The sequence below is a fragment of the Arvicanthis niloticus genome, chromosome 5 (genome assembly GCF_011762505.2).
Source record: "Arvicanthis niloticus isolate mArvNil1 chromosome 5, mArvNil1.pat.X, whole genome shotgun sequence".
Lineage (NCBI taxonomy): Eukaryota > Metazoa > Chordata > Mammalia > Rodentia > Muridae > Arvicanthis > Arvicanthis niloticus.
The window spans coordinates 82954763-82976809 of record NC_047662.1 but is presented as its reverse complement, the minus strand read 5'-3'; the positions used below and the strand labels follow the sequence as shown (position 1 = coordinate 82976809).

General features: G+C 38.6%; 1 non-coding gene across 1 annotated transcript; it reads left to right on the top strand.

The window, feature by feature from the left end:
• Positions 1-16627: 16627 nt before the first annotated feature.
• Positions 16628-16757, top strand: LOC117709722 (small nucleolar RNA SNORA17). Its single transcript, XR_004606962.1, has one exon. It is a non-coding gene; the product is annotated as a small nucleolar RNA SNORA17 (small nucleolar RNA).
• The last annotated feature ends 5290 nt before the right edge of the window (positions 16758-22047 follow it).

Sequence of the window (22047 nt, the reverse complement as noted above, 5' to 3'; positions counted from 1 at the left end):
AGGGCAATTCATATTATTAGGCCAGTGAAAGGCTCTGGTCCATTAAACCACATGTCAGTGTTGGTTTGCTTTCAGGAGCCCTCTTCCATGGATTACTGCCTACTCTCGTTTTCTTAGATGAATTAGCTCTTCCCAGTATTGCTTCTCACAAAATTCCTGACCCTGTGGTGGGGGAGTTAACATTGCTTACTTCAATCTACTCTTGGGAGGAAAAGCCTTTAAGAAGTTTGAGAATTGGGGTTGGTTCCAAATAGACACTTTCACAGTTAGGTCACTTCGAATGATGAAATATTTTCCAGACATTTTGAGTACTTCCATCCATTTAAACATTGCAGGCTTCAAGGGGGTGCTTACCTCCTACATAGGAGTCTTTTACAGAGACCCAGACATTCAATAAGTATGGGACATGTCCAGGTATACAAAGCAGCTCTGTAAGAGAGAAGTAGATGTCTTTGGTGAAACTCTCCCTTCTATTGCCTTTTATGTAGTTGGCGACACCTGTGTTTCTGTGTATTCATACCAAAGAGTTTGCCTTTGCCTTACTCTTCCAAATTCTATCAACTTCCCACCCCACAAAAAATGAGTTTCATAATCAGTCTACTCTCCCTTCCATTTTGTATATTACACTCAGCTTCTTCTTATTGCTAACATAGCCACAGTCTGGATTATTACACGAGTTTTGAATTCTTCTCTTGGCTTCACTTTTTGAACTCACTATGCTCTTCATACCACATACTGATGACCACAGTGCTTCCTTTTAGGGCTAATATCACTCCAGACATGTATTTCACAAAGTATTTAGTGATTTTCATCATCTACAGAGTGAAATTTAAATACCACAGGTGGTATGCAATGCTTTTCATGACCTTATCCTGTCTCTGTTCTCTTACAGCTTTTTGTTCAGAACCCTTCTACATTTGAAGTCTAAAATGTCCCCCTTTTATGAGAGCTACTTATCTTGCTTTTGAATATATGAGCATTGTGAGAGACATATTTTTTTGTCTTCTAGGAACCCAAAGTCCATAACTATTGTTTACGTACATAGGCAAAGCATAAAACTGTAACAGGTTGTAAATGACTCAGTAAGAGATTGATATCATGATACATGTGGGTTGTGTTTGTTAGTATATCTTGATAAGAAGATAGGAATTAGTTTAACATTTAAAATAAACATGTACTTAGCCATGAAAGCCTTGAAGTGAATAGAATGATTGCCATAGAAGGGAATCATGTTATGAATTTAAAATATTCATTTTTCTATACTATGCTGATATAGAGGAAACATTTTGGCAAATGTATATGAAATCTCAATGGCTCATTCCTCCTATCCTATAATCAAAGATTTGGAAAACTCTAACAGTGGGTTGAAAGCTGACAGGATCCTTAGCAATAGGAAATTAATAGTTTGTGTTATAACCTTCATGCTATGAGAAAGAGGGTGCAATAAACCATCTTCACTGGCACATGTCAATCAACCTATGCAAGCATCAGTACCATCAACCACTGTGACTTATTAGAAAGCACAAAACAACCCTCATTTTTTCACATTAAAAAGATGAAACTGTGAATAGTACATTAGGAGTGAAACAAGAGAGGTTAAAGGATAGGGTCTAAGATTAACTGACCAGGAAAGAAAACAATGAGAAATGTTTCACTTTTCTCCATAGAGGAAGTCTTATTAGCAATATATTCTGGCTATTTTGTGTTTAAGTCCTTGGGCAAAGCTACATGTCATGTCAAGATCTTCCGCCTTTCTACTCATTTGACGTTCTTATTCTCTTTCACTGGAACTTGTTGATATCTTCTCTAGCCCTCCTTTGAACCCACAAGGGACTAGGGCTAGGACACAAGTGTCCTGTGGGATGCAGGTGGCATGTGGTAAGGTTCTGAGTACACTGTCACAAAATATCACTCCCTTGTCAGTTTTAAGAAACTGAAACTTTAGCCTGCTGTTTTTCCTAATTCATACCCATGAGCAAAACTTTGATCCACATTTCCTGAGCACATGGATTTCCTGTCATCCAACCGTGTATTAGCATTAAACAGTTTATATAAGATCTTTTTTGTGATGCTCTTTGTGATGGAAAGGTCAAAGTAATATAGAAGTGGACATTTGTGAAAGACAGAAAGATGTTATTCTTTAATATACAGGTGAGATTCTCCAATAGACAAAAGTGGTTTTTGTTGTTTGATTTAAAGTCCAGATTTTTATAATGAAAAGATCCAGGATATGAAGCTGTGTTCCCCCCCCCACACACACACACATTCAGTACTTTTTGAGAAGGATTTTCTCTCTAAGAATTCTGTAAACATTATATTCATTTTTCTTCTTTCATTTTGGCCATCTTCTTTCTTTCTGTCCCTTCATCCTTATATTTGTTTTTAACTTGAGATTTTTGGGATTTTCATATGTTAATACACTATATCACCATTTCTACTCCCTTCTCCCCTGAACATTGACTCTCAAATTCATAGCATCTTCTGTAATTGATCTTGTTACATATGCATATATGCACGCATACACATACAACTCCTGAGTCCTATTAGTGTTGCCCTGTTGTATGTGGAGCTACAGCTGACCATTTAAAATTAGGAAACAATCCAAGAGGCTTGTCCCTAGAGATTGCTGACTCACTATCTGTCAGCATCCATCTGACCTTCAGGCCTTTATTGAGGTCTGACTGTTTTTTACATTTCTTCCCATCCAGATTGGCATGTCTACTGGTGTGTGTGACTATGTTTAAAAAGTATTTATATAATTTTTATTTTATATGTATGCATGTATATACATTTTATATGTATATATTCTACATATGTGGTAGTGCCCCAGGAAGCAAGAAAAGGACATTGAATCCCTTGAAGTTGGAGTTAGAGGCAGCTTTGAGCCAATGGATATGGACTGAGGTCTGAATTCAGGTCCTTTGGAAGAGCAGTAAGTGGTCCTAAAGGCTCAGTTATCTCTCTATCCCTTATAAGTGAGTTGATTTGTTTTTGAGAAACAAATGTGATATGAATGGGAGAAAAGGTAGGAAAGAGAAAATATGAAATGTGGCTGAAACGAATTTTTATTCTGAAATGAGAAGTTCAGGTAGCAAAGTAGAAGGAAGATTACTAAAGATGGTTTGATGAGGTGAATTAAGACAAGACAAGATATAAAGAGTGTGTGTGTGTGTGTGTGTGTGTGTGAAGTTGTGCCTGTGCACACTCATGTGTGTATGCTTTGTAGACAGCACATCATATAGCCAGGCTTGTTTCAAACCCACTATGTAGTTAAGGATAATATTGGCCTTCCCCCCAACCCTCTTTTGAGACAGGGTTTTTCTGTGTAGCCCTTGCTATCCTAGAACTTGTTCTGTCAACCAGGCTGGCATTAAACTTGCAGGTCTTTCTGCTTATGTGTTGTCAGTGCTTGGGTTAAAGGTGTGTATCACCATACCTATCCTGTCTTTATACTTCTTCTCTTACCTCTCCTTACCAAGATCTGGAGTTACAGGCATGTGCTAACAGGTCTGGCATGAGGTTGATTTTTTTTTCTTAAATTTTAGGAAAGGATCTCTGATATCTTTCAGGGACAGAGTCCATCATAAATTGAAACCAGAGTAAAATTGGTCTAATATTGTAATGTAGTGTTTGGATAAGTCCTTTTTGACTCCTGGAAATTTAAATGTCATGGGTGGAAAATCATGAAGAAACAAGAGAGGTGCCATGGTGAGGAGTGTAGTTACATGAGTCATGTTTCAAATGGGGTTTAGGATCCCGTCCCTGTCAGCTGTGAATGTGCTACCTTACTGGACAGAAGGGACTTTGCAGATGTGATTAAGGTCAAGAATTCTGGCAGAGGAGATCACTTCAGATCACCTGGCAAGTCCCAAGGTAACCAAAGGAGGGTTTCACAGAGCGTATAGGAGATGGGAAATAGCAGAGACAAGACACATAAATCTGGAAAGCTCTGAAGATCTCTGCTGTTGACCTTGAACATGAAAAGGCACTTGGGCCAAGGAAAGAAAACATCCCTCAGGAGTTAAACATGAAAAGGACACAGATTCTCCAAAAGGATCACAGCTCAGCACACACCTTGATTGTAGGCATGTATTTCTACTTGAGTCTTCTGACAACCAGAACAGTACGATAATTACTTGTACCGTCATAAGCCACTCACATTTTATTGTGTTCACAGTCACTTTTACACCACCAGCAGTAAGGTAACAGAATTGCCCTCATCTTATCCTTTCTCTCAGGTATTGGATTTGCATCTCAGGGACTGAATTAGCACTGTCTTATGAAAACAGGATTATCCAGGATCTGATGGACAGTGTGTGTGCTGGAATTAATTTGCAGAAGCATGATTTCTTGGCAGACCAGGGACATGGTTGATATTCAACTCTGAAGAATATCAGTGCACTTGGTGTGTTGCTTGTGGTTTTGATATTAATATTCACTATCTTAATGCAATCACCATTTTATCATCTGATTGCATTTCCTTGGTGCATCCAGAGACTAACAAGTGAATTGACATTCAAAAGCAGAGTTTATGCTACCTTCCCTGGCTCACTTCAACAAGAAAAACGTTGGGTAATTAGTACAAGCTGCTCATTTCTAAGCTATTTCAGTCATCTCTTACATCTGCCAATGATCTCTATTCCAAAAGTAATATTGGCTGGGGCACTGGAAGAATGTATGTGTACTCTCAAGCAGATCGCAAATTATCAGTAAAATTCATGGAGCCGTAATGTTAGTAGAGTGACAGAAATGATAATTCCCTTTCTCTTGGGAAATCACGTTTCCCCTTTATTGTTAGGTACCTCCTCTTCAGTGGAGGTTATAGTGGTGACTGTACAGGATATAAAGTTCTAGAAACGTAGCAGTGTGTGGTTTATTCCCCTCCCCCAGAGTCTGCAGTTGTGTTTTCTACCACATCTCATTCTTTTACATTGACGCAACCAAATTTAGTAACACATCCAGGAGCAATTAATCATTGATAATTACAGCTACTGGGAATAGAGGGCATTATCTGTGCCAGGAAGTACTAAGTGTTTTCTGTTTATCTCACTTTTTCCATTTGTGTGTATCTAATGTGACACGGGTTAACATTGTTGAATTATTACTTGGGATCATCTTGGCTTGGAAAGTACGAAGCTACTACTGTTCCTAAAGGCTAGAGGGTCTTTAAGGGCAATAATGTTTACTTCTCCTCTAGCTGCCCTTAAAAATAAGCCATTTGCTTATTACTGATGCAGTGCGCACCATTCTTGTTGTGTGGAGTGATAATGCTAGCTGCTCATTACAAAACATATGTTCACATGGATGCAGACATAGATTTAAGCAACTTTGGAAATCAGACTTATCAAACACATGGTACATGCACTCTTAAATTGCATTATTTTTCTGTGACTCTATCAGTTCCTTCTTTTAGACATTGGTATATTTTCACAAAAAATATTTATCTGTGGAATTGCTCTCTTACATCTGAGGATTGAAGATATAAAGACAAAGTCAATTCCAATCTGAAGCTTATATTTTAATGGAAGAACAAAGAACAGCACTAATAAAACAACAATAATAAAACTCACCTGTAAATACAGGTTTAATGTTCTTAATCTGAAAATGTAGAGCCTAAAATACACCATGAAAACCAAAACTTTTTGAGTGTTTCCTGAACACGCATGGAATAATTCCACACCTGACTTAATGTAGTGTGCCGATGCCAAAACACAAGCACAAATAAATATAAGATTACTCAGGCTCTGAGTATAAGGTATAAAATGAACAAAATGGCCTTCGGGTTTATATAAGAGGTTGGCTCTATCCCCAGCATATCTCAGCAAATACATAGATACTTAAAAATCTGAAAATCTGTAAGTTGAAATCCCTTCTTATCCCAGTCTTTTTGGTTAAGGGACATGTGGTAGTTTGAATGTGTTTGGCCCATGGGAAAGGGCAATCTTGGAGGTGTGGTATTCTTCATCTGGCTGCCTTTGGATCAAGATATAGAAGTCTGTGCCTCCAGCACCATGCCTGCCATGGACTGAGTCTCTGAACCTGTAAGCCATACTCAATTAAATGTTTTTTTTTATATATATATATATAAGAGATGACTTGATCATGGTGTCGTTTTACAGCAACAACACCCAAACTAAGACAGAATGCTCAGCCTCTGCTAGATCAGATGGTGATAATTTTCTTGTTGAGAAGTAAATTGGGAGAAGGTATAAGGAAACAGTTTCATGTTTCAGAGAAGGCTTCTCTTGGGGCAATGATACTTCAACAGAGACTATAACTGAGAAAGCAGCTGGTCATAGGAGCTCTAGCCTGAAGAGTAGCAATTGCAAAGGCAGGTCAATTGGGTCTAGTGGTACAAGTCTGTGATCCTAGCTATTACAGAGGCTAGGATAGGAGGATATCATAGATTCAAGGATTATCTGGGAAATTTAGTGAGTTCCTTGTTTTAAGACAGAAAGTAAAAATAGTGCTGGGTATGCAAACAGGAAGAAATAACATAGCATGCCTAAATCCCTTCTAGTAATTACCATCAAAACAAAACAGAAACAGACAACAGAAAGGTCGACTGACCAGAAGTGTGTAAAGAGTGTGTAAAGTCTTGTAGGTTATGGTTGGTAGTTGGGTTGCCCATATGCTTTTATAAGGCATTCATTAAAGAAATGCCAACAACTGGAAACTACAAAGTAAAAGAGACAGAAAGGAAAGAATAAGAATTCAGACAAATATCTCCCAGAGCTTGTTACATATCTTAGGGAGCTAACAAGGAAGCCAATTCCCTCAGAAAATGTCCAGAGAAGTCCTGTAAAGAAGGTACAGGTCACTGCTAGCTGACTTGGCTTGCAGGGGCTAGGGGTGAGCCAAGACAAACAAAGGCATCCAAGGTGTCTTAGAGGAACATCAGCAACGTGCAGCAGATTGGAGCTCAGTACACAGGAGAGATAGACAACTATGTCCACTAAGTCACCAGATGCCAAGTCATGAAAAGGATGCAATTTTAATTTATAGATTTCGGGAAAACTGGAGCTATATGAGGCCAGAGAGCAACATGATCTGACTTACTGTTTCAGACACTATGAAACAAGATGAGAAGCTCTGAGGCTTGTTAAGAGTGCAGTGTAGAATGCTAGGAAGACTGGGGCCTTGGACCCACCCAGCCCATCCTTACAGACAGCTAGCCAAATACAATAACAGCTTATTTAAAATGCGGATTGTTGAAATTATTATGTGTTGTTGGTTACAGTATGAAAAAGAGGTGCTGGAGAGATGAATCAGAGATTAAGGGATTTCATTGCTCTTTTAAAGTGCCCAATTTGAGTCTCAGAACCCATGTCATGTACTCACAACTGCTTGTAACTACAGCTCTAGGATACCCAACACTTTTAGTCTCCAAGCTAACATGCACTCATGCACATAACATACCCTGCCATACACATATACAGAAATAAAAAGAAAACAGTATGCATCAGAGTTAAAGAATGTAAGAGAAAACAATGTAATTTTTTTCATTAATATTTATTTTGGACCAGTCAGATGTTGAATTAAATTAATATTTTGCATAAAGAACTGCTGATACTGCTTAAGGAAATGTTTCCTAGATAAAATGTTATTGGATATATTTCTCAATGATTTTTTTCTTTTTTAGATATAGATATTGGAAAATTTTAAATCACACATATAATTCACAGATTTTTATTGGGACTCATTAGTGTATGTTCAGATGGTTGTAAGTCCTCATGCTTTATATATGTTCTGACAACAGACAGAATAAAATTTCTGCTGAGTAGTCTGTAAGGTGTGAAAGGTGACTGCTGAATGATGTGGACATTGCCAGAGATTCAAAATACTGGCACAGAACATGGTGGGGTGTGGTTTAACTTTAGACATAATTTGGCAATGTCTTCTGGATCTTGAAATAGAGGTGATAAATAACTGGTTGTGTCTGCTGGACTGGGGTTTCTTTGAAGGCCCCAGGCCAGAGGTAAAGGCTTATGGCCATTTATTTTACAAATACCTTTTAATACGCTTAATTAGGATGCTATCACCTGAGGGTCACCATAAAGAGGAAATTCATGAAGTAACTCCTGGAACAACCAATTTTGTAAAAAATTTTGAAATTCTGTGGAATTATTTGCCAGCTATCTGAACTTGTTTATGCCAGTTCACATATCTCTCTCTCTCTCTCTCTACACACACACACACACACACACACACACACACACACACACACACAAATACAACATATAAGCAAGTCATGCTGGATATGATACATAGCTGGGATAGTATATTTTGTATTCATGCTAGCAAAATCTTTGACATAAAGTAAGAACTAAGTAAATATTGACTATTATATTGTTCTTTTCTTTACAGTTGTCATATTAGATCAGTCGTTAGAAGGAAGGAACACCTCACATCAAAGAATTTGCCTATCTTCTTTTAGGATGGAAAAAATTAAAGTTCTCTGCACTGGACCAGAAATAATGAACATGGTGCTTGATTCTGTAACCTTTTCTATGAGGCATATAATCCCACATGTAAATTCTGCATCTTCATGGTCCTCAACTGGATTCCCATGTAGCAGATACTTAGGACAGAAGCCCTGACTAGAAGAGTGCACACCCACAAACTTTTCTGGCTAGAGAGTAGTAGATATATCTTGTTGGTCATCTTGGCAGAAATTCAGATAATTAGACCCCAGAGGCTGCCAGCTGCTAAGGTGGATAAACGGGCAGGAAAAAGGCCACCGGAATGGTCACAGTTAATGTCATTCTGTGTTGGTAATTGTGCTGAGAGAATTAACTTCACTTAAAGATGTTCATGTTCGCAGTCCTGAAGCCTGAGTAAAACAAGTCTTCTATGATGAGGGGGACTTTGCAGTTGTGAACACACTGAGCAGGTTAGTGGGAGATAATCCTGGGAAGAGTGTTATAACCTAAGAGATTCTTAGCAACTGAGGTACAAAAGAGTTTTCAAATCAGTAAGAGTGTCCAAATCCTAGTGAGACATGGTTGTAAAACCTGAGGACAGAGAAGGAGGAAGGGGATGGAGGATAGAGGAAGATGTTGGAGTAGAAAAGAACGAAGAGGAGAGGGGAGAGGAGGGGGAGGAGGGGGAAGAGGAGGAGGTGGAGGAGGAAAGCAGATGTGGGACAGCCAGAGGAAGAGGATAGTAGAACTAAGGGAGAGAAAATCATCTGAACACATGTTCACGTTGCTGCGTTTTAAGGGGAGGAAAGTGTCAGAAGCTAGGGAATATGAGCAGCCCACAGACACAGAAAAGGGAAAAATAGATCCCTCCTACAGATACCCAGAGAACAGCCCCTGCAAACACAGCAACTTCAGCTAAGTAAAACCCATTAGGAATGTCTAAGTGCCTGAACTGTAAGATAATAATTTTGTAAATGTAAAGCTAATAAGGTCTGGTCATTTGTTACAGTAACAATAGGAAAACTAATATATTAACCCCTCTATGTTGTAAGCACTAAGTAATAACTATGATAAAAAAATGTACCTATTTAGGAATGAGCTCATAAATTTGAAACACTGCTAGGAGGAAGGAGCTAGAAAACTTCTGGGCTACCTAAACAAATCTGGTTAGAAACTACTATAACCTATATCTTTTCCTCCATTTTAGTAATGATGCAATCAACTTGGCCTGTCACACATTAGCGGCATTGTATTAAAATGAGGAGAGGAACTGTTTAAAGGAAGGAGCTTGATTGTAACAGGAGATATAACAGTTCCCCAGCAGGATAGCTTTGGTATATGATTGACTGACTTCAATATAGTTCCATAAACAGGTATCTCAAACTGATAAGGAATACAGTGCATGTCACCCAATGCCTGGGGCTCACAGGTGTCAGGGAAAACTGCCCTGGGTGTGCTGTTTGCATAGAATTCTTTTATGCTTCAAAGAGGTCGTGGAGATCCACCCTATTCTTTTGGCAAGTTTGAGAGCTAAAGCACAGATACTCTTACTTTGATTAGGGAAAGGGGAACCCAGAATCTCAAGCTATGGACTTAAATCTCTTCTTGTTCCATGTGAGTTCAAGTAAGGCTCAGAATCTGAAGGTTCAATTGGGCTCCTGATTTAAGCACTCTCCCTCGTGGGCTGGAGGAGATAAATTTGTTATTCTCAAATTCAAGTTCTTCATTCCATAGGGGATGGGAATGCATAAACAGTCTGCCCTTATGGGAAGCACTTGTTTGCCTAGAGGGGTCTTTTCCTTTTGAACTTCTCTGGGGATTCTGCTTACATGTCAGGGAGAGCCAATCAAAACAATAAAAGAGGACCCTGACAAGGGCTTTCAAAATTGCAAGCAGATGCCTCCATTTCGGAGAACTGGAAACAGGAATCTTGTTTGAATTGCTGTAGCAACAGCAGGGACAAAACAACACATTGCACGAAGCTGTCCTGTGGCGTCTGATAGCAATTTGGGGGGAGGAGAGCCGGGGCATTGCGGAGTTGGAGCCAACATGTGCTGAGGCTGGGAATCCCTCTGCGCACCATGGAGAGTGTGTTCTGATGGAAACCACCAATCTCTGGGGCACGTTTCCTTCAGTCTGAGCCCCAATGTGAGAATGTGAAAATGGGAGAGGCAGGGGCCAGAAGTAAGGCCCTGGCTGCTTTCTTGGCTCAAGTCTCTATTGCTTGAAATCTTCCAGATCACAAGCAGTCATACACAATAACCACACATATGCAGCACTTCACCATTTAGAAAACATTTCTCACATCTTATCATCTGAGTCACTCCGTTTATCAGCTCAGTTTAGCGACTCACTTAGCAGGGCTCAGGGGCAGACACCCAGAGATGGAACGTGTTAGTTCAGTTTGTTCCATTGCTGTTTGTATTTGCGTGAACTATATTACTTATAGAACCATGAAGAGTCATGCATCAAGGCACTTGAAGTTTTAATTTCAGTCCTCTGGCTATCAGATCCTAACAGTGAACCTAGTGAAACAGAGGTTACTTCAGTGTTCTGAGAAATTTTTATTACGTTCATGGTTTTGCCTTGTTGGTCTTGAACAGTTCTCTGAGTGGCAAATTGGTGTTGGCCAAATGGATCTTACTTTTTTTTTTTTTTTTTTCTGTTTGCCTTCCTTCTGATGTAAAAACTGGAGACAGAGGATTTTAAATTCCAGCAACACAGCAGTTAGCTGTATGTTGGAATCATTTAGAAGGTGCACTTATCTCAGCGTCCAAAAGGGTCATTTCAAGTCCTCCAGTTTAATTGTCTAGTGGCCCATGATTCTTAGGTCACTTCCCAACTTTTCCAGTCATAGTTTGAGTTTTGTTTGTTTCTGAATAAGGCTATAGCGTTCAAACTGGCTGCATAGTGAGAGGTGACCGGACTATCGAGTCTATGTTTTTGACATTGTGATGCGCCTCTTCTTTGATTCAGATTATGGTGTCTACGTTAATGATCATAAAAGTACAGGACGTATGAATCAGGAGGCAAATGACAGGGCCAATGCTTTGGCTTCTTAAGGGAATCAGTATACCACAGCCCCTCACAAGGAGAACTCGAAATCAAACTACAACAATCAATATAGCGCTCTTGCACTCTCTCTTTCTGTCTCCCCCTTTGTTAAGACAGATAACAACATATATGCTTCTGATTGTACCTCATGACTTAAAGTAGAGCTGATAAATTGCTTAAAATGTATGTATGTATGTAATCTGAAAGCAATGTGGTTGTATTTTATTGCAAATATTAGTGCTACTATATCAATAACAATATTGTAAGTAGGACTTTAATGAGGATCTGCTTTACTTCAGATAGAATCCTAAATTATTGAGACTTTAATTTCCAGGCTTACGACAACTTTGAGAGACGATTTTTACACTAAAGAGTGACTGAAATGGATTTGAAGTACAGACATTTCCTCATAACTTGGGGTGTCTCAAGGCAAAGAAGTAATTTCATATTTATTTGAATTTGATGACCTAGACCTTCCTACCTCAAAACAACACCTGGAAACAATATTGAACATGAAGCCCTTTGAAAAGAATGAAATTGGCAGATAATGGCTTAAAAATAAATGACCAGGAAACAAATCAAATGAAAATAAGAAGTGGAGAAGTGTGTGTGTGTGGGGGGGAAGAGATTGAGAGAGAAAGAGCTACACAGGTTGCTGAGAGTAAGGACAAGGGTAGCTGGTCTCCATTAGAGGGTTGTTTGATTTTCTCTCATTTGTTTGATATTCGTTGTTCTTTGTATATTTAATATATTCCAGTTACCAGTAGGTCTACTAAAGGCTCAATAGAAAAACAATTTAGTGGTCATATACACCACATGATTTCCTCCCTGGGACAATTACACATATATTATCTTAATAAAGGTCTTATTTGGCTAAGAAGTGACACACTGTAGGTTATAATTGGTTCAACATATCATTTCAAAAATGTATTTAGCACATTTATTTTTCCTTAATATATCTTCTAGCATAGCATGTGGTGCTGTTCTCAGAAGTCATTCTGGGAAATTGTGTATTAAATACTAGAGAATCTTACTCTTGTTGTGCCAAGATGCCCCACTATAGACAGGAGATCCTAAGTAAGTCTCCCTTATAAATAAATAATTTTGGATCTTTCTTTGCATAGTCACATAATCCAGGAAGTTCAAAAATTTTTAGTGCTGAGACTGGTAGAGGAAGTGACTGTCTCTCATTTTTCTTGAGCAAGTCAAATAGTGTTCTCATAAGAAACAAAATAAGTTCTTTTCAGATGGTTGATAATTACTGACAACGCCTTGCTTCCTCACTCTGACAAGTGAGGAAACTCATGGAACTTTTGATGCTAAAATGTTTGAATCATAGAGACAAGACAGGATTTGAGTGCAGGGCTTTGCACTGTCTTTCCTTGAATCTTTCTCTGTCTTGTTCATGGCAGCTGGGTGTGATTAAAAAGCGGATGTTGACAGTGATGGCTGAAGCAATTGTTGCTCCACGAGGACTCTTCTAGGAATTGGATAGAGGGGATTATAGGGAAAATTTGGTATAAATACTGTGTGAAATCCAGAATAAGTTTGAACTGACATGGACCTTTATAGATTTCAAAATGTCAGATACCCCTCCCCCCAAAATGGAAAGCTGGGGTTTGCATTTGGATGTGAGACTTCTCAAAGACAGAGAACAAGTTAGAATAATTTCATTTTCTGCCTTATAGAAAAATATTCCCTGCTAGCCTGATGTTTCAAGGTTAAATCATGAATGATCAAAAGTCCAAATCTTTGAAACAGATCAGAACTCAAAAGATCTGGGTTTCAATATTGCTTTTTACCCCCCTAACTTAAATATGATTTTGACTGATGACAGATACATTTCAGCCCACATCTAGGGGACACTTATCAGGGCAGTGACTGTAGAAGTTACCAACTGAATAAAACATAGCACTTAGAGTCTCAAGGACCACAATTTAGGGATCAGGGAAAAAAAAACCATATGATTAGTTGCTGAAGTGAAATATCACCCAGCCATTAGGGATAATAGCCCTGTTAATCCAATGAGTTATGGGAACTAGATGCAGCATCTCAGTTGCTCTTTAAAGGATTGTATCCAACACTGTCATCCAGGCCAAGGAAAAGGCAAAGCCAAAGGCACAGTGGTTTGGCTCTGTGAGAAAACAGTTGGAATGCTGTGATTTGAAGGTAAGATGCTGGGTTTTAACTCAGTATGAATTAGGGTAACTTATGATTCCAGGGCTGGAGATATAGCAGTGTGATGAATAGCCAATGAAGAAACAGATAGCCCGTGGAGATTCTTGACCATATATCATTGATATTTCAAAGAAGCAAAAATAAATAAATAAATAAATAAATAAATAAATAAATAAATAAATGTCATATCTCTAGTCCTGAAATGATTGTGAAAATTACAGGTTTTAGCTCAGACACTGACATATTAACAAACTGTGTTATTTCCAAGGTCATTTCCCCATTCCAGAATTTTGTCTAAAATGAGAAAATATATTCCTGGGTTCTTTCCAGAAGCAATTAACAGAGATGTTCAGAGAAAGGCAGAATCAAGGAACTTATTTCTTCCTCACCAGAAATCCTGCCTCCATCCTCGGAGAGAAGCTGATTTATAATTTGAAGCATGGGTTTAATAAACCAAGAGAATTGGATCCACACCCACTGTGCTGTCCTGTCTTCATGCCAAAGCCAGGTATTTCTGGGCATAAACCTCTCCTGGTTAGTATTCTGTGGTATCATTGACAGAAAAATAAAAACTTTTATTTTAGTGTGTCCTTGGGGATCTGGTCTCATCTGGAGTGTTCACATTTAGTTTTGAATTTTGGATTAAATAGTGGTTTTAAATGTTACTTGGGAATTCGGCTGGTGGGCATTTATAGGAACTTTATTTTCAAAAAGAGAAGGAATTTGTTTACAACATTTGTCTAAAATGTTACACCATGCTAAAGATTAGTCTCTTTAGGGGTGTTACTATTTAACTGACTCTTCTAAGAATGAGAACATTAACTTAATTTTATAGAGTAAGTCTCATCCTAAGGCATCAATAGGCTCAAAGACTCATAAACATCCAGCAGTTTTATTTTTCATGCTATTTCATGACATCTTTAAATTTTCACACAAAATACTCAAAAATGTAAATACAACATTGCATGTATTAAAGAACATACTTGCGTCTCCCCACTTCAAAGACTATGGAAATCTCTTCCCTGACACACTCCGGGTTAGAATGCCAGGTTTCCGTATAATTTGGAATTTTACTTGAAATTCAGTGAATGATTGAAATATATTTAGAAAAAGGATTTGGGGATAGTACATATGATAAAAATATTTTCAGAGATTTAGGATAAGTTTATTTATATAGAGTGTATAGAAAACAGAAGATATATTAATTCAAGTAAAATCACGAAGCTATTATTGCATGTATGTATGTATGTACACACACATATATATGTATATATGTAGGCCTGACTATTATTTATATTGGATTAACAATTGCCATGCTCTCCCCTGTGTAAGAGTTTTTCTTCTACTCTTAGTATTCCTTAGTTAACTGTAGCTCTTTCTATAGGTGTAGATGTCTGTGATCTTTCTGCCATCTACTTTGCCATGCCTATTGATGTTATCCTTGTTTGGCTTGCATTTATGTAGTCATGGTGGGAATTTGTGGTTGAGGCTTATGCCATTACCATGGATCACAGTCTCAGTGAAAACTCCCTGATCCTTTGGTTCTTAAAGTTTTTCTGGCTCTTCTTCCACAGTATTCCCATATCCTTAAGTGCTGTGGTTGTGTTGTAGATGTACTCATTGGGATTGAGCTCTACTACTCTGCATTTTGATTGGCTGTGGCTTTGTGTAACGGTCACCATCTATTTCAAAGAGAAATTGCCTTGATGAAAACTGAGGACTCCCCTTATCTGTGTGTATAAGGACAAATAACACACACACACACACACACACACACACACACACACACGCGCACACACACACACAAGCAAACACACATACACACACGTACACATATACATATACATACAGAGAGAGAGAGAGAGAGAGAGAGAGAGAGAGAGAGAGAGAGAGAGAAGTTAAAACTTACGCTTGCTTAGTAAAGTCCTGGTTTTAGGTTCTCCTCAAGACCCATGACCTCATTATTCTAGTTTAGTTGACTAGGTTTTCTGTTCCAGGTATGGTTTCACTATTGTTGGGCAGATCACAAGTCCATTCAGAAAACTAACTGTTGGTTACTGTCATGGTATGAGTACCACCACTGCATACTCAGAGATATTACGACATTTTGGTTCTTGATGTGGCTCACAGGTGTCATACCTGGGGTAAGACTGTTGCTTGCTTCCCTCCTTTGGAAGCTTTCATGATGCTTCCTAGTATTATAAATGTTATTCCTCAGAGAGGTAACACTCAGATAAATTCCAGCATGGGTCCTCTGGTGTTTTGTTTGAAGTACATCGAGTCTTAAGCAGTAGGGATTTATTTTCTACTTCTGGGGGGAATCAAGTGCAAAAGCTATAACCTGTATGTTTTGGAAGCTCCTTGGCTAACTCTGAACAACTCAAAAGAAAGCTTCTCGTATTTAGTGTTGGGGTTTCTGTTAGGTGGACTTTGGTTTTTGGAGGGAGCACTGTCCATCCAGACATTAAACTTTCATTTAAACTGTATATGCATATTCAAACATAGACATATACATATATTTGTATATGTGTGTATGTGTGTTTTAATTTTATGCAAATTATTAATAGTATGATTATTTATTGTCTTTTAAGACATTCTTACTTTTATTTCACTTTCCTTCTTTTGTATCTCCTTACTCCCTCATCAGATCTTCCCTTTTTCACATTTCTCTAGAGATGTGTACAAGCAGATGAATAAAATTAAATTTTTATTTATTGCCTTTGACAAAAACTAACTCCAAATGGACCAAAGGTATAAGCATCAAACCTACCTGAAACTGAAAAAAAAAAAAAAGAAAAAAAAAGAAAAGAAAAGTAAAAGAAAAGAATCAATAGGTAGTAGTATGCTTCAGGATGTAGGTATATGAAAGGACACCTTTTGCTTAAGAATCAGGTTAACAATAGACAAGTGGGACTTTATAAACTAAATGGCTTCTCCATAGCTAAAGAAACAATTAACCAGTTAAGAAGGAAGCCCCCTAGATGTATTGCAGGTTTGGCTACGATGTCCCATGTGAATCAGTAGGTAGAAGAGAGGAGACAGGCTATGTATATGCTCAGTGTCCTGTCATATGAATGTCTGAATGGTTATTAGGCTAATATTCCCTGAGAAAAGCAAGCCTGAGTTGACTACCAGTTTGGTGTGAGGGGGTCTGAACAGGGAACTAACCTGAGACAACCAACAATCTGCACTGCAGAAACCCTGATGGACTGCCAGATGAGGGAACAAGTGGGAGACTAGAAGAACCCTGGTTTGGACCACAGACCTTGGCAGAAGTGAGTCTGATACAGACAACCTTCACACGGGGCCACTAAGGTAAGCTGAGTGAGGACTGAGCTTTAAATGACCACCAGATCCCCATGCCAGAGTGTCTGACAGGGAGCTAACTTGAGATAACCTCCAGTCCAGTACCCTGATGATCTTGGAAGGCAAACCATGCCCAAGCTGACCCCTGCCAGGTACCATAATGAATGAGCAGGGTATAGCTTTCCTGAAACCATTCCTGAGTTGACTCCAGATACTTAAAGAGCTTAGGTACCACTAAGAGGAGTAGGTAAGTGGTAGAGAAATGGAAGAGAAGGATGTGACATAAGAAAGCTGGCCCAGCAAATTGTCTGTTATGCAGGAGCATGGTGAGGAGGAGATTGTCTCCCCAACCCTCACCCTTTGCCACCCATGGAATGTGAGAAAGCTGGCCCCAGGGTCATGAGTGCAGGAGAGTTGTACCTGCCCTTCATCTGGGCATAACAATAAAGCTGGCCCTGGATATGGGGATTGCTGCTGAGCCATTTCTTAGGGCCTGAGAGTGAGAAAGCTGGAGGATTGTGTGGAGATTTCAGTGGATTTTCCACCAGATAGACTTGCCTAAGGGACTGCTCTGAAGTTCTGGTTTCTGCCTACTGAGCTGAGTTCAAAGGTCCCATTCAAGACCCCGGCAGCAGGTCATCAGCCGTGCTGTATAGCAAGGGATCTAAAAGAGCTCTGCAGTTTGCCCAACTCCAAACATTCCCTGCCTCTTGTGGCTAGCTGGACGTCAGTTGCTCCACTTAACAGAGCAGAGTACAAAATTGTCATTCCTAGTGGCTTCTCTAAGCTGAGACTCAATATTTCAGTAATAACTGGCTAAGCCAAAAGCTTTAGCTTGTTCTCCAACTAGCTTATAACTTAATTACCCATTTATTCCATTCCATTCCCTCCACATGGTTGGTTACCTCTCCTCCATTTCATACATCTGTCTCCTTCAGCATTCAGGGCAACTCTGACACCTGACTATTTCTCAGAATTCTCTCTCTGCCAGATGTCCCACCATCTAATCCTGTCTCATCTCATTGGCCATAGGTTTTATTTTTTTTTTATTTTTATGTTTTTATTGAGAGGTGATGCTTCCATGTATTTTGTAAAGATTTTTTTCAATAGGACTGACCAGCTCAGATACCTCTCAGGACCAAATCCAGGGCTTTGAATTTATCTACACGTCTTTGCTTCCAAATGTCCATTGCTTCTGGCTTCAGCTACTCTATCAACACTGAAACTTCATTAGGACTCTTAGATACCCTGTTGCCCTGTGTCATGGAAATTCTGTAGTTTTGGATATATATAAAGTGACTGGCCTGTTCATAAAGTCCAGCTGTTCATCTCATGGACGGGGTAGATACAATTCAAAGCTGATATGGGCTCTGGAACTCTGTACTGCAAAGAGTTTAATTTCCTTAAGAATATTTCAAGAATGCAATATTTTTCATATGTAATTATAAAATTAAATTAGATTATGCTTATGAACATCTAGCACAATAACAGAATAAATGGCTACTTTATTGTTTCTGTAAATTACACAGTTTCATTAATTCCTATATTCAGTTACAAAGGGAATTATAAAACATTTCTACTTGAGACCAATCAACATATATTTGCCAAATAACAAGTAGTAAAGGAGAGTAATGATATCCACAGAGCCTCTTAAGGCTTATAAAAAATTACTATATCCAAACTTTGACAACTTTTTCAAGATATCTTTTGCTCTTGGGCCACATGGTGTCAATCACGGCCTCACTGCTGTAATTTTCGCATTACCTATGAGAGGTGGTACTATTCAGAGTCAAGTTGTGAAAGATACCAGAATTTCAAGTCTACAGGAATGGAATGGCTTTTCCTCAGAAACTACCTAGAATGATTATATTGGAAGCACAGTTCACCCAGACATCATGCATGGAAAAAAGTTTATGAATAATGTCATAAAATGGAAAAGTATAAACAGCATTTCAGTATAAAAAATAACATACCCTGACTCTGGGTAGCTTAATTCTAATTGAATTACACATGTGATCATTCTAAGACCCTAAAAATTAGTATTCATGCCTGTTCTCTACTGCTTTACCCTACCAGTGATATTTCCAGAGTGCATGCATCAAATGAGAATGAGAAGATTTAAAAATAGTTTCTTAAGTGAAGGGATTGGGAGACCTGTAAGATAATGGTTCACACTTTGGGAAAGATAAAAGCTTCCCTAAAGAATTATGACTGGCTAGATATACCAAGGCATGTCCTCTCTAGACATAAAAAAAAAAAAAAGACACTGGCAGGTGGGTAGTATTTTCAATCTTTTTTTCCCCCAAGGAACTTAACTAAGAGCCCACCTTCTTTGGAAGGTTTATAGGTGCTGCTTGGAGTAAAAGTAGATTCACAGATAGTGAGTCTTCCTTCTCTTCTATTATGTAGAGCAACAGAGGAAAGTCTGATGTTGGTGCTGATCAAAATTTGTTAACTTAGAGACACGACCTGGAGGGAAGAGTGGTTGGAATATACCAACACTGGAAACACCTACAAACTGCAGTAAGCATTCCAGATGCCATCTGATTTCTCCAGCATCCCCAGGCCCTAGTACTTATATAACAAGGAGAGTATAGACATATTTATGTACTCCATGGTCTTAGTGTATACCAGACACTAAGCAGTATACCAGACACAGCTATATACCATACAGCTATTGGAGACCATGTTCAAAGGAACGGTTTCAGATAGCCTTTCATTTTTTAATTTAAAGTAAATGATTAACACTTGTTGACAAATAGATCATGTGACACGAGTTAGGAGACTCACTAAGAAGGGAATCACAGAATCCTGTGTAGGATTCAGACGACAAGTCTGAGTGTCCTAATGGATAAGTATGTCACATGTTATTTTCTCTGACAATGAAGAAAGGTGGAGACTGGCTCATCATATAGAGAAGAGGGCACAAGAGTAATGTAATATCAAGCTGATGTGGAGGGTATGGAGTTGGATGTATATAGCATAGAATCATATTTCAGTCGTGATACCCATCTATTGAATTATTTATCAGATGATCCTATTAGAAATTATGATCAGGACAGAGTCTAGCACTAAGCAGAAGTGTTATTTATATTCTGTACTCAATGATCTCAGCCATCTTGTAAGGTACAAATCTGCTCCAGATTTTAGCTAAGCAGAATGAAGCTTCCATAAATCATTTGATTAAGTTTACTCAGAGAACTTGTCCACGGAGCTAGACTCTGTGTTCTCTCACTTTACTCTTTACCATCCTGTGTCTTTCATTATAGATGTGCCATGTCAAGGCTCACACATCTGAATCAGAGAGCCATGGATCCCTCTGGGATTTGCTTGGATTTGTACTTTATAAACTTACTCTGCCTGGTGCAAGTAAGGTGGAAACTATGTTACTTTCCATTTCTGAGGCAGGAAACAAACACTGGAGGTGAGATGGAGGAAGTTTGGGACAAGAAAACAGACTAATGGTCCATAACTTTACCTCACAAGGACAGCCCATCCCTTAGAAAGATTCTACAGCTAATAGACCTTTGATTTGCTGCTTTCCTGGCCTTGTATTTACAGACCCTGGAAGATGTTACTGCCAGATCCTGTTCACAGACAAGAGTGAGATCATCTTTTAAGGCTTGGCCTTTTTTCCTATGCTGGGAGACATCCTGAATAAATGAATACACAATGAGCAATTGAATGGCTCCATGGGAACAATGAGCAGAGTTCACATCAAGAAGTGCTTAAGCTTCTGCAAGCTGGATCAGTTCACAGCAAAACTACCGGACCCTCTGACTTGGTGCTGCCAGTGAACGAGAAGCCTTGCATGGGTTATCTCATCTGCTGCGTGTTTCTATTTTTTTCCATTTTTGTCCCTCCATAGGGAGACTACTGAAGGGCTTATATCACTCTATAAAACAACTTTAGGGGAGGATCACTATTCATAAATACTCAGGAGGGACCAATAAAAACAAAAACTGATTTTAAGTTGGAGTTTTGGCTTTTGATTTTGCAGTTCCTCAGTAGATGGTGAATAAATAAGAGCTTATTTAGACATTCAGTCCCATCATGTGGTAAATTGAATGAAGATGTTTAATTTATAAGAAATTCCAGGAGTCACATAAAGGAAGGGGTACAATATCTCTCTGGAAATAGAAAATATTTTAAATTAGTTCATTTACATTTTGGACACTGAAATATAGCTCACAGCTCACATTATCTGGTTTTAGTGTAGTTATTTAGTCCGTGGTATTAATTGAGGAATAAATAGGACATTAAGCTGGGAGTATTGTGTATGCCATCATCTGTTATCAAAAGGGTGATCTACTAACCTACTCAAGAAGGAAGAGAGCTGAACTATTAATAACTAGCTTGTTGGAGAAAATGAAAGGTCTTTAGAGGTTTAAAGATGAGAGCAGAGTAAGATTTCCAGTCTTTAGACATCCACAGGGAAAAATGGTTTTCACCTTTTTATCTTCATCCTTGTGTAATCTTGGAATGTTTTCCCACAGGCAATAAAGAAGATGAATTGTGGCAAAGTGTTCTTATGGATTTGAGGGATTGTTTTAGAGTGTTAAAATATTAATAATTATGTTTAAAATGGTTGTCATCCCACAGAATTGAAGCACGGCTTTTTTTGGGGTTTTGTTTTGACTTAGGAGGAAGGAAAATAATTTAGGTGAAAGAAAAGAAACCTACATTACAGGCAAACAGAGGACTTCCAGAGGTGGGGACAGGCAGTGGTTTCTTTGTGAAGAAATCCGGCGTAGATGGGAACTGTACAAAAGACATTAACAAGCTACAACATGGGAAATTAGTTCTTCTCAGATTATACTTCAGGATAGCACCTGGGTTGTGAAAATACTTTGTGACAAACTTAATTTTCACCCAGCAGCTTATGAAAACAAGATATTAACTGTTAGGAATATTGGAAGAGTCTGAAAGGTAAGCCAGGCTGACCCTGTCACTGAACTGATAAGGAAACTCAAACCTAGGCAGCTGTTTGTTCAAAGTTTAACAGCCTACCTCCAGGCCTCTTAAGTTTGCTTACAGAGGGTTAGAACTCAAGTAGTATGCTTACAGTTCAGGAAATTCAGTTATT